This window comes from Panicum virgatum, chromosome 2K (genome assembly GCF_016808335.1).
Source record: "Panicum virgatum strain AP13 chromosome 2K, P.virgatum_v5, whole genome shotgun sequence".
Classification (NCBI taxonomy): domain Eukaryota; kingdom Viridiplantae; phylum Streptophyta; class Magnoliopsida; order Poales; family Poaceae; genus Panicum; species Panicum virgatum.
The window spans coordinates 63,329,052-63,340,302 of record NC_053137.1 but is presented as its reverse complement, the minus strand read 5'-3'; the positions used below and the strand labels follow the sequence as shown (position 1 = coordinate 63,340,302).

The 11,251-nt window shown below is 46.9% G+C and overlaps 1 pseudogene; it reads left to right on the top strand.

The window, feature by feature from the left end:
- The first annotated feature begins 175 nt into the window (after positions 1-175).
- On the top strand, positions 176-1,485 carry LOC120696219 (annotated as a pseudogene).
- The last annotated feature ends 9,766 nt before the right edge of the window (positions 1,486-11,251 follow it).

The window sequence follows — 11,251 nt, the reverse complement described above, 5'->3', positions numbered from 1 at the left end:
CAAGGTATCTTTTTTTTTTAAGGATCAACACCCACCCACCTGATTAATAAGCACAATGCTAATGGATAGGTTCTGAACAGAGTTAACAGTGATGGTGTCCAGGCTATACACTAGCAACAGATACTAATATATATACTGGTCGGGCATTAATCAAACCCATTAACGCACCAACTCCATGGCGAGCGCGAACGCACCCGGCGTTGTTGGCCCGGTGCCGTTCGCGGACGTCTGGGGCGCGAGGGCGGCCGTGCCTCCGTCCAACGAGCCCGACGACGACGACACCAGCGGCGCTACCGCCGCCGCGCTCCCGAGCGGCTTCAGGCGGAGCCTGCGCTGGTACCAGGGCGCGTGGGTGGCCCGGGCGTTTGTGCCGGGGCTCGTCGTCATCCGGCAGGGGAGCTTCGCGCCGCGCCGCGGCGACGTCATCCTCGCGAGCCCGCCCAAGTGCGGCACCACGTGGCTCAAGGCCCTGGCCTTCGCCACCATGGCGCGGGGCGCGTACCCTCCCGCCGGCGCGGGGCACCCGCTCCTCCGCCTCAACCCGCACGACTGCGTCCCGTTCATGGAGATGCTGTTCGCCGACGGCTCGGCCGGGAGCCGCAAGATGGGCGCGCTGCCGTCGCCGAGGCTCATGGCCACGCACATGCACCACGCCATCCTGCCCGCCTCCATCAGCAACAACCCTGACTGCAAAATCGTCTACATATGCAGGTACACGCAGACACGCTGATCATCAGGTGTTTGATGCTTCGATCGATCTTATATATTGGTGTCTAGTACTGTCTAGTAATTATTACCGGTGCTATGCTAATCACAAGGATCTCTTTCAATAATAATATAAAAATCACAAGAATCTGTTGGACAGGAACCCCAAAGACATGCTGGTTTCTCTGTGGCACTTCACCTGAAGAGTCCTACCCGACCTTACGTTCTCCGACGTGTTCGAGCACGCCTGCGAGGGCGTGTCTTTCAGCGGCCCATCTGGGACCATGTCCTGGGGTACTGGAACGCCAGCAAGGAGAGCCCGGAGACAGTGCTGTTCCTGAGGTACGAGGAGATCCTGCTCGACCCCGTCGGCAACGTGAGGAAGCTGGCGCGGTTCGTCGGGCAGCCGCTCTCGCCGGCCGAGGAGGAGGCCGGGGTCGCCGAGGACATCGCGCGGCTCTGCAGCTTCGAGACGCTGAGAGGCCTGGGGGTCAACATGGCGGCGGGATCAGGCATTCAGGCTCCCTTCTCTTCCCGAACATCTCCTACTTCAGGAGAGGGCAGGCCGGGGACTGGGCGAACCACATGACGCCGGAGATGGCCCGGCGCCTGGACGCCGTCATGGAGGAGAAGCTCCGCGGGTCAGGCCTGTCCTTCGCGTGATCGATCCTGTTCTAGTATATATATGTAGTATACTATGGATATGAATAAAAGGAAGTTCGGCTTGTGTCTTGCACATGGCACACGATCGAGGCTTATGTAAAGTTCGGATGGGTTCGTCACCAATGAACTCGGATCAATCCTTTCCGATACTGTTTCGGAAACGGGCTATGCTACATTACTCCGAAATGACTGTAGATCTTGATGGTTAAAATGAAATTAAACTGCGAACAACAACTCTTCGTGCCCGAACTCAGCTTCAGGAGAAGCCACAATCTCATGCGGCAGCCGCTTACGCCTGTTAGAAGCGACGGCGAACAAAACGATGAAAAATAGAAAGATCAAACTGTAGAAAGACACGAGGATTTAACGTGGAAAACCCCTCCAATGCGAAGGGTAAAAACCACGGGCGCCAGCCAGTAAGAACTTCACTATATCGGGTGTTTGTGTACAACGCCTAGCGGCAGCTTACAAGAGGAATAATAGTATTGATATTCTCCGGTGAAACCTATGTGTTAGATATATGTGGGATTAAAAGTTTGCACCACATGGGCATTAATGGGCCAAGCCCAAATTCCAACAATCTCCCATCAGAATTTGGATCACAAAAATATAACATACTCCACCTTGAGACAAATTCCTTCTTATAGCATATCAAAATCATCACCTGAACACAACAAAGAACAGAACTTCTGGCGCCAAATAGTCTCTTGGGCTAAACTGTCAAACCAACTAAGCTTGAGCAAAGCTCAAACTTAGCTACAGGAACTGGTTTAGTCATCATATCAGCTGGATTATCATGAGTACTGATCTTGCATACCTTCAATTTACCTTGTGAAATAATATCACGAACATAATGGTACTTGACATCAATATGCTTTGTCCTTTCATGAAACATCTGATCTTCAGTGAGGCAAATAGCACTTTGACTGTCACAGAATAGATCAATGCAAGAACCAACTCCACACAGCTCAGCAAACAAATCTTTCAGCCAAACTGACTACTTGCACGCTTCAGCAATAGGCATATATTCTGTTTCTGTGGTAGACATAGTAACAACAGGCTGCAAAGTAGCCTTCCAACTCACAGCACAACTGCTAACAGTGAACACATAACCTGTGAGTGACCTGCGCCTATCCAAATCAGCAGCATAATCTGAATCCACATAACCAATGAGTCCCTGATCAGTTCTCCCAAACTTCAAACAAGAATCTGTTGTTCCTGAGGTACCTGAAAATCCACTGAACTGCCTTCCAGTGTTTTTTACCAGGATTAAACATGTATCTGCTAACCAAACTCATAGCATATGATAAATCTGGGCGATAGCAAACCATGGCATACATCAGAGAACCAACAGCACTAGAATATGGGACTTTTGACATGTATTCAACATCCTCCTCAGAACTAGGGCACTGAGCAGCTGACAATTTAAAGTGAGGTGCAATAGGAGTACTAACTGGCTTTGAATCATGCATATTGAAACGCTGAAGAACCTTGTTAATGTAATTATGCTGACTAAGAAATAATAAACCGGATTTTCTGTCTCTAGTAATCTCCGTACCTAGAATTTTCTTAGCAACACCAAGATCCTTCATATCAAATTCACTACTCAACAATTTCTTTACTGTAGTGATTTCTTTTCTGCTCTTGGCAGCAATAAGCATGTCATCAACATATAACAGCAAGTATATAGGTGATTCCTCAACAATCTTAATGTAAATACAGCTATCATATTCAGATCTTTTAAAACCATGTAACAACATAAATGAATCAAACCTCTTATACCACTGACGAGGAGACTGTTTCAAACCATACAAAGGACTTCTTTAATTTGCAAACATAATTCTCTTTGCTTGGCACTATGAATCCTTCTGGCTGATCCATGTAAATTTCCTCCTCAAGCTCTCCATGCAAAAAATGCAGTCTTCACATCTAACTGCTCAAACTCAAAATCATGCATAGCAATAATACTAAAGAAAGTCCGAATTGAGCTATGCTTCACAACTGGAGAGAACACATCATTATAGTCAACACCAGGAATCTGACTGAAACCCTTTGCAACTAACTTTGCCTTAAATCTTGGAGGCTCACTAGAAGACAAACCCTCCTTTCTCTTGAAGACCCATTTGCAGCGAACAGTCTTCTTTTTCTCAGGCAAGCTTACAATCTCCCATGTGCCATTCTTCTCAAGAGACTGCATCTCCTCCTGCATAGCTGAGATCCACTTCTCCTTATCAACAAAAGCAATGGCTTCAGAATATGTTGCTGGCTCACAAGCATCCTCCACCTGTTCAGCACAACTCAAAGCATAATCAGTCAGATTACACTCCTCAATTAAATGGTTTGGAGGTCCACAACTCCTCTTTGATCTGCGAAGAGCAATAGGTAAATCTACATCCTCCTCATGCTGCAAATCAGACTGTATAACTGGAGGTGAGTGCTGAACAGTATCAGGAACACTATCTGAAACATCATTACCAACAACTTCATTTTCCTGGTCATCCATAAGCTCCACCTGCACACTAACTTGTGACTGCAATTTCTCAACTAAAGCATCATCTGTGGACAAACTGTCAGTAAACATCACAGATTCATTGAAAACAACACTTCTGCTCATGAAAGTCTTTCTAGTTTCAGGATTTCACAATTTATATCCTTTGACTCCCGAACCATAACCAAGAAATAGACATTTAATAGGTTTAGGCTCTAATTTTCCATTATCAACATGAGCATAAGCAGTGCAGCCAAAAACTCTCAAGTGTGAATAATCTGCAGATGTACCAAACCATACCTCAATAGGAGTCTTCTTGTTGAGTGGAATAGAAGGCGATCTGTTGATCAAATAACATGCTATATTAGCAGCCTCAGCCCAAAAATGCTTGTTCATATGGGCATTGGACAGCATGCAACGAGCCTTCGAGATGATAGTCCTGTTCATACGCTCGGCCACACCATTCTGCTGATGAGTGTACGGTATGGTGTGATGCCTAACAATGCCTTCTTTTCTGCAATAATCATGAAAAGCATCCGAACAGAACTCTTCACCATTATCAGTTCGAAGCACCTTGACCTTCTTCTCAGTTTGCCTTTCTATCATAACTTTCCATTCTATAAAAGCAGCATAAGTATCATGTTTGCTTTTCAGAAAATAAGGCCAGACTCTTCTAGAGTAATCATCAATAATGGTAAGCATATAACGAGCACCACCATATGAAGGCTTACGTGAAGGACCCCACAAATCAGCATGAACATAATCAAGTGTACCTTTTGTGGTATGAACAGAGGTATTGAATTTGACCCTATTGTGCTTACCAAATACACAATGCTCACAGAACTTCTTGCCACTCAGAATGCAGCCATCCAGCAGGTTTCTCTTCATCAATTCTGCCATACCGAGTTCACTCATGTGTCCAAGACGCATATGCCAAAGATCAGTCTTACTAGGTTCAGCATTAGCAATATTAGCACCAGAAACAGAACCATGCAAAGTACAACCTCTGAGAACATATAAATTTGAAGGATTGAGATCACCCAGCAAACATACAAGAGAACCTTTAGATACCTTCACAACTCCACCTGAACCGGTGTATTTGAGTCCTTCTTTCAGATTTCTTTTCATCCCTAGTATGTGCCTTACATTCTTCAGTATGCGAATCATGCCATCATGGGTCTTGATCTGAACAGAGCCAATGCCAATAATCTCACACGGGTTATCATCTCCCATGCGCACAAAATCACCGTTCTGCAAAGACTCATAGGAACTGAACCAATCTCTATTAGTGCAGATATGAAAAGAACATGCAGAATCAAGAATCTACTCATCATGACCAGCAACACAACCAGCAAAGACAACCAAACAATCTGACTCAGAATTTTCACCAGCAGAAGCAACACTAGCCTTACCATCAGATTTATTTTTCTTCTTCTTCTTATTTTGCAATTTCCAGCAATCCTCAATCATATGAGATTTCTTCTTGCAATACTTACAGAATTTCTTCTTGGGACCTTTGGACTGGGAGCGGCCTCTACCGTCATTGCTCTTGCCACGATCGTTGTTATCACTTGAGGATCTTTGCTCTGATCTGCCTCTGACATGCAAAGCGTCGCCCCTAGAGGACGAGCCATCTGTCTGCACCATGCCTTTCATCTTCTCCTTAGACTGGAGTGCCTCACAAACTTCTGCAAGGGTTAGTTCATCACGGCTTAATAGTATGGTGTCACGGAAACTTGCATAAGAACTTGACAAAGAGCATAATAAAAGAAGACCTAAGTCCTCATCTTCATACTTAACCTCCATCGACCCTAGGTCAGCAACGATCTCCTTGAAGACAGATAGGTGACCCATCACCGAATCACCCTCCTGCATCTTAAGCGTGTACAGCTTCAACTTCATATGCAATTTACTGGTAAGATCCTTCGACATGCAGATCGATTCCAGTTTTAGCCACAATTCTGCAGCAGTCTTTTCCTGCAGCACTTCTTGTAGAATATCATTAGATAGATGAAGCTGAATAAGAGAAAGAGCCTTACGGTCCTTGCGCTTCTCCTCATCGGTCCACTCATCCTTCTTTTTCTTCCCGAATTTTTCCAGCGCCTCATCAAGATCATTGGTTTGCGCCAGAATAGCTCTCATCTTGACTTGCCACAGCGAGAACCTTGTCTTGTAGTCCAACATCGGTAGATCATACTTCATCGACGCCATCACGAAACCCTAACTTGAAACCACGGCTCTGGTATCACTTGTTAGAAGCGACGGCGAACAAAACGATGAAAAATAGAAAGATCAAACCGTAGAAAGGCACGAGGATTTAACGTGGAAAACCCCTCCAATGCGAAGGGTAAAAACCACAGGCGCCAGCCAGCAAGAACTTCACTATATCTGGTGTTTGTGTACAACGTCTAGCGGCGGCTTACAAGAGGAATAATAGGATTGATATTCTCCAGTTAAGCCTATGAGTTAGATATATAGGAGAGTCGCGTGGTCTCCTCAACTTTTACTAGCAATGTGGGATTAAAAATTTGCACTACATGGGTCTTAATGGGCCAAGCCCAAATTCCAACAATCTCCCATCAAAATTTGGATCACAATATAACAACGGCCAGTCCAGCTACCCCTCTCCCCCCTCCCCCTCCTGCGTTCTCATCTACCCTGGTCTCTCCGGGGCGTTGTTGCTGGCTTGCCACCGCTTGTGGTCAGTTGGTGCGTGGCGCTGCCGTCGATGCTACTGTGCGGCCGGGTAGAAGAGCGAGACTATTGTCATGTTCGTTACGAATGTGTCATGCTGGTTCGGCGATTTTGCACGTAGTGGAACAGTTTTGAGGCCCTCTCTACGATCTCGCTGGCTGAACCATCCTGCACTTTAATTTAATCAAAATTTCAAATTAAGTATTTTAACTTACAGCGTGAGGATGAGGAACCGGGAATCTTCTTGAGACCAAAGACACAACACATCAAGGAACGGTCTAATACTTAAATTTCTGGGTGATTGGATCAACATACCCTGTGATAATAAATTGACTGTAATTTCAATATAATTATGCACAGAAATTGTACCTCATAAAATATTTTCTTTTTTTATCATAAAATTTTTTCTTGCTGTAATTGAAAAACAGAATCTTAGGCTATTTTATTTGCCTGGTTGGGAAGCACTAGTATTTGCTTCCCTTACCTAATTGGTCGAATAATTGAGTATCTTTAAATTTCTTCAATGGACCAAAAGTGCCAAGGCGCAAGAGATTAAAATGCTTGAATATTTCAAGAAATATTTGACTGGATATTTTGGAGATAAATTTATTGCTTGTTCTCTTTGTTGGTAATAAGGAAAAGCATTTCAACAATCAGGAGGCAATTATTTTGCATTTGTTCAGTTTTCCTATTTACAGTTGTGCTTCCTGCACATGAAGAATGATTATTAGCAGGTACTTATAGTTTAAATATCCTGTCAAAATTTTTACTAGGTATAGCTTTGATAACTGATATCACCATGAAAAGATGAACCCTTAGCAACGCACGGGTATTTCTGCTAGTATATTTTTAATTCTAAAAGTAGAGAAAATATAGGAGCTAACTTCCTATTGGATCTGTATGGAACATGGCCTCATTTAGGCCATTGTTTGTGATTTTGATGATTGAGTGACAACATAATCAATGAGACTAATGAGTTTGTGAGATCACACTTGTAGGCGTTATTAGGTCCCATGGATATGAGTCAACATGTCTAATTCGTCGTCGAGACGCAATGTCCAATCCATCGTCAAGACGCCATGTCCAATCCACCATCAAGATGACAAGCCCAATCCGTCGTAGAGGTGCCAAAGTATAGTGAAAATCCAGAGATAAAAGATATTTGAAGTATCCAAAAGATCGCCGCGACATATTGGACGAGAAGTTGCAGATTCAGCAGCACCAGTTAAACCGATGGCCCCACCATCGGTGCATCTGATGGTTGTCGGAAGATCCGACGCCCTATGCGTTGGAGCAATTTGGTGTGCCAACTGAGTCAAGTGAGGAAATCTCAGTGGCACTGGTTGAACCTACGAGGCCAAGACGAGCATTGGTACATTCAACGTACTATGTTCCAGAGACGATGTAAAATGCGGGGGAGCTACGCCTTCAGCACCGATTGAACCGGCGGTGCATCGGAGTATCCCATCGGTGCAATGACGTCAGCTGAAGAAGGAGGTCCAACAGCTAGTTCAGATGATGTGTGTGACCGGTTTAACCGACGCCCAGTTATCGGTTAAATCGATGGTTCCGCAGACAATGCGTCAGAAGCTCAACGGCTACTTCAAGTCTAAGAGTGGTCGGATGAACCGACACCACCACATGCAGAGGCATAGGTTCATCCGATGGTTTGCTGATTTCAGCTATCCGTTAGAGCAACGGTTCCAAGACTTGGTGTCCTATATATACGCCTCACCCCGGCCATTTTGAGGTTGCTGGAGACTAGAGAGACCCCATACACATTGAAGAACACCTCCAAGCCAACTCAAGCGCATATTGATCATATCCTTAGGTTTTAGCACTAACTTTGTAAGTGTGAGTGCTAGATTAGCTCTTGATAGGGTGAACAAGCAAGGTTGTGATCCTTGTGGCTGGTTCTAGAGTGAACCAAACTTGTACTTCGGTGTGCCGGCCTCCTTGGAGCATTGGTGGCTCGCCGGCACGTCAACGACCCTCCGGCTTGGTGTGGAGCGGCGTCGACAACATTGTGCGGGGACGGAGACCCCTCCTTCGTGGGTAATCTCCTTTAGTGGAAATCGGGATCAAGGTGACCGTGATTGTATTCACAGAAGAGACTTGATTGCCGGAAAGCGATACTCTTCGTGAGTGCTTTAACAACATGGATGTAGGGGCGTCTTTGTGGCAATCCGAACCACGGGATAAATCTTCGTGTCGAGAGTTTGCTTCATCTCATCCTTTTTTTAAGCTTCCGCACTTCATATTGCAACTTGTGTGCCTTTACTTTTTTAGTGTAGTATCTTGTTAGGATTGGTTATAGGTTGCAAAACTCTTTTTGGGATGAGGGTTTCACACTAGAAGAACTATAGTTGCACATCTAGATAGCTTGTTTTAGTTTAAATTTTGTGCAAACTAGTTGGAGCCATAAGTTAAGTTTTTTTAAGAGTGTCTAATTCACTTCCTCCCCCTCTTAGGCTAGAGCACCCGATCACTTTCAGAATCTAACCTCCGAAATCATATAGCGTGACTATTTCCACGTGACACATTCATAGGTGCATGTTGGCCGTTCAAACGTGACACATCCAGGGCAATACACACGAGCCCCTCCTCCCCAATCCCCCTCTGATCCCTGTGCTGCCTTGTTGCGTGGTCTCGTGTCAGTAAGATGCGGCATCTCCAGCGCAGAGGTTCACATGACATCTCAATTCCTACTGGCTAGGTGGTGCGTCGTCGTCGTCGATCACGTCCCCCGTTCCTGCAGATTTTGCGTGGAAAGAATGGCTTAGCAGGCGTTGCACGAGCAGGGTTTAATTATCCGACCGCGCGCACGAGACAGGAGGGGCCTCACTTTCACATGCGATGGCTCCCGAAACCGCGTCCGCTCCCACCCTAGCCGCCGTCACCGCTGCCCCCACGCCGGCGAACACCACTGCTTCCTCTCCGGCGGCCACCATCCCCCCACCCAAAACTACGCCCTCACCCAATTCCAAGCCCAGTGCTTCCTCTCCCGGCAAGCCTCACCTCCTTTCCGCGATTCCCTCGACATCCAGCCCCCCCGCCCCTTTCCCATTGCAGATCTGCAACCGCCAGTCCGCGAGTTCCTCGTCGCGCAACCCTGCTACCCTAGTTCCAGAGGAGGAAGATGTGCAGCTATTGGATTACAGCTCCAGTCCAGAGCCAGAGCCGAGGGATCCTGAACCTGAGGCACCGGGTTCGGCCTCGGCGACTTTTGCTGGTAAGGTGCTCCAGAAGGAATCCTGCGAATGTGACAAGATGGAGCCTGTGAGGAACCTCAATCCCTGCTTGGATTCAGCTAATGGGAGCAGTGCGCAGATGCCCAAAGTTGCCGCACCTGTACTACGATTCGCATCTTACAAGGATGCTGCCAAGAGCCAAGCCAAGGCTTGGAGGAGGAAGGATGTTGTGGAAGATGGCTGGACTGAAGTGACAACTCGACGGAGCAAAGATGCTAGCAGGAGGAGTTGCTCCTCTGGCGAGAGGCAGGTGCAACAACCTGATTTATTGCATCTGCTGCGGAAGAAAGCAGCTGGAAGATGTTTTAATTGCTTTGCCAGAGATCACCGCATTGCTCAATGCAGAGATCCCCCACGCTGTGTCCTCTGCTCGCGGTCTGGGCACAAGGCTAGGTACTGCCTGTCACACTCTGCTCGCTCCCAGCATCAGCTCCCCCGCAGTTCTGCTTCGCTCCACTCCAACCCCGCTTTTGCCGCTCGCCTCTCCCAGTCTTCGCCTAAGTCGCGCCCACTGCACCCAAATCATGCCCTTGCCGCTCGCCTCTCCCATCCACTTCACCCCAATCCAAAACTTGCCGCGAGACTGCGCGACAAGGAGTGGCCCCCCTTGTGTGAGCAGAAGAAGAAAACAATGGAGGATCTGATCCCTGGTGCCTCTCACTTGAGGCCGGACAAGGTGGAGACGTGTGCTGCTCGAACTGCTGAGATGGCTCGTGCTGAGAGAGATTTAGTGGTGTACACACTGGTTGCTATTGCTGCCGATTCAAGAGCGCCACTAGGAAGACAGGTCGTCATGGATGCTGCTATTCTCAACTATGGATTGAACTCTGAGGATCTGGAGGTAGATCTTATCTCCTTATCTGAGTTTTTGTTTACTTTCAGAAGTCCATCAGTCAGGAATCTTGTGTACAACTCATCTCGCCCACTCTATGTGGGAAGTACAAGATTGGGCTTCATGCCTTGGACAAGGCAAAGGGGGGCGACAACAGGGAAGTTGCTCTACCATGCTCGTGTTTGCTTTGAAGGTGTTCCAAGGCACGCATGGCAAGTCAGCACAGTTGCACCATTGTTTGAGGCCGGTACCATGATTGAAGGAGTCGATGATACCAGGAAGAGAGAAGAGGATGAATCTGCTTGTTTTTGCATTTGGGTTTGGTCGATTGATCCATCTGCTCTGGCGAAATGTGGAACACTTCGTTTGGCAGAACCTGTGTTGCCACCTGAGTCTGAGCCACATTTTCCTGAGCTGGGCATTCATGCGGGGATACGACCTAGATCTGGGCCTGCGGAACAACTTAAGTATGAGGTTATCATCCATTTAGATGAGGTCTGGGACTACTCTCCACCTGACAGGAGGCAACCCTCCTTTGGAAGCTATGACAGTGATGATATGCTTGAGGAGTCAGAGGAGAAATGGCCTGTGAGGCATCAATTTGCCTGGTTCTTAGGT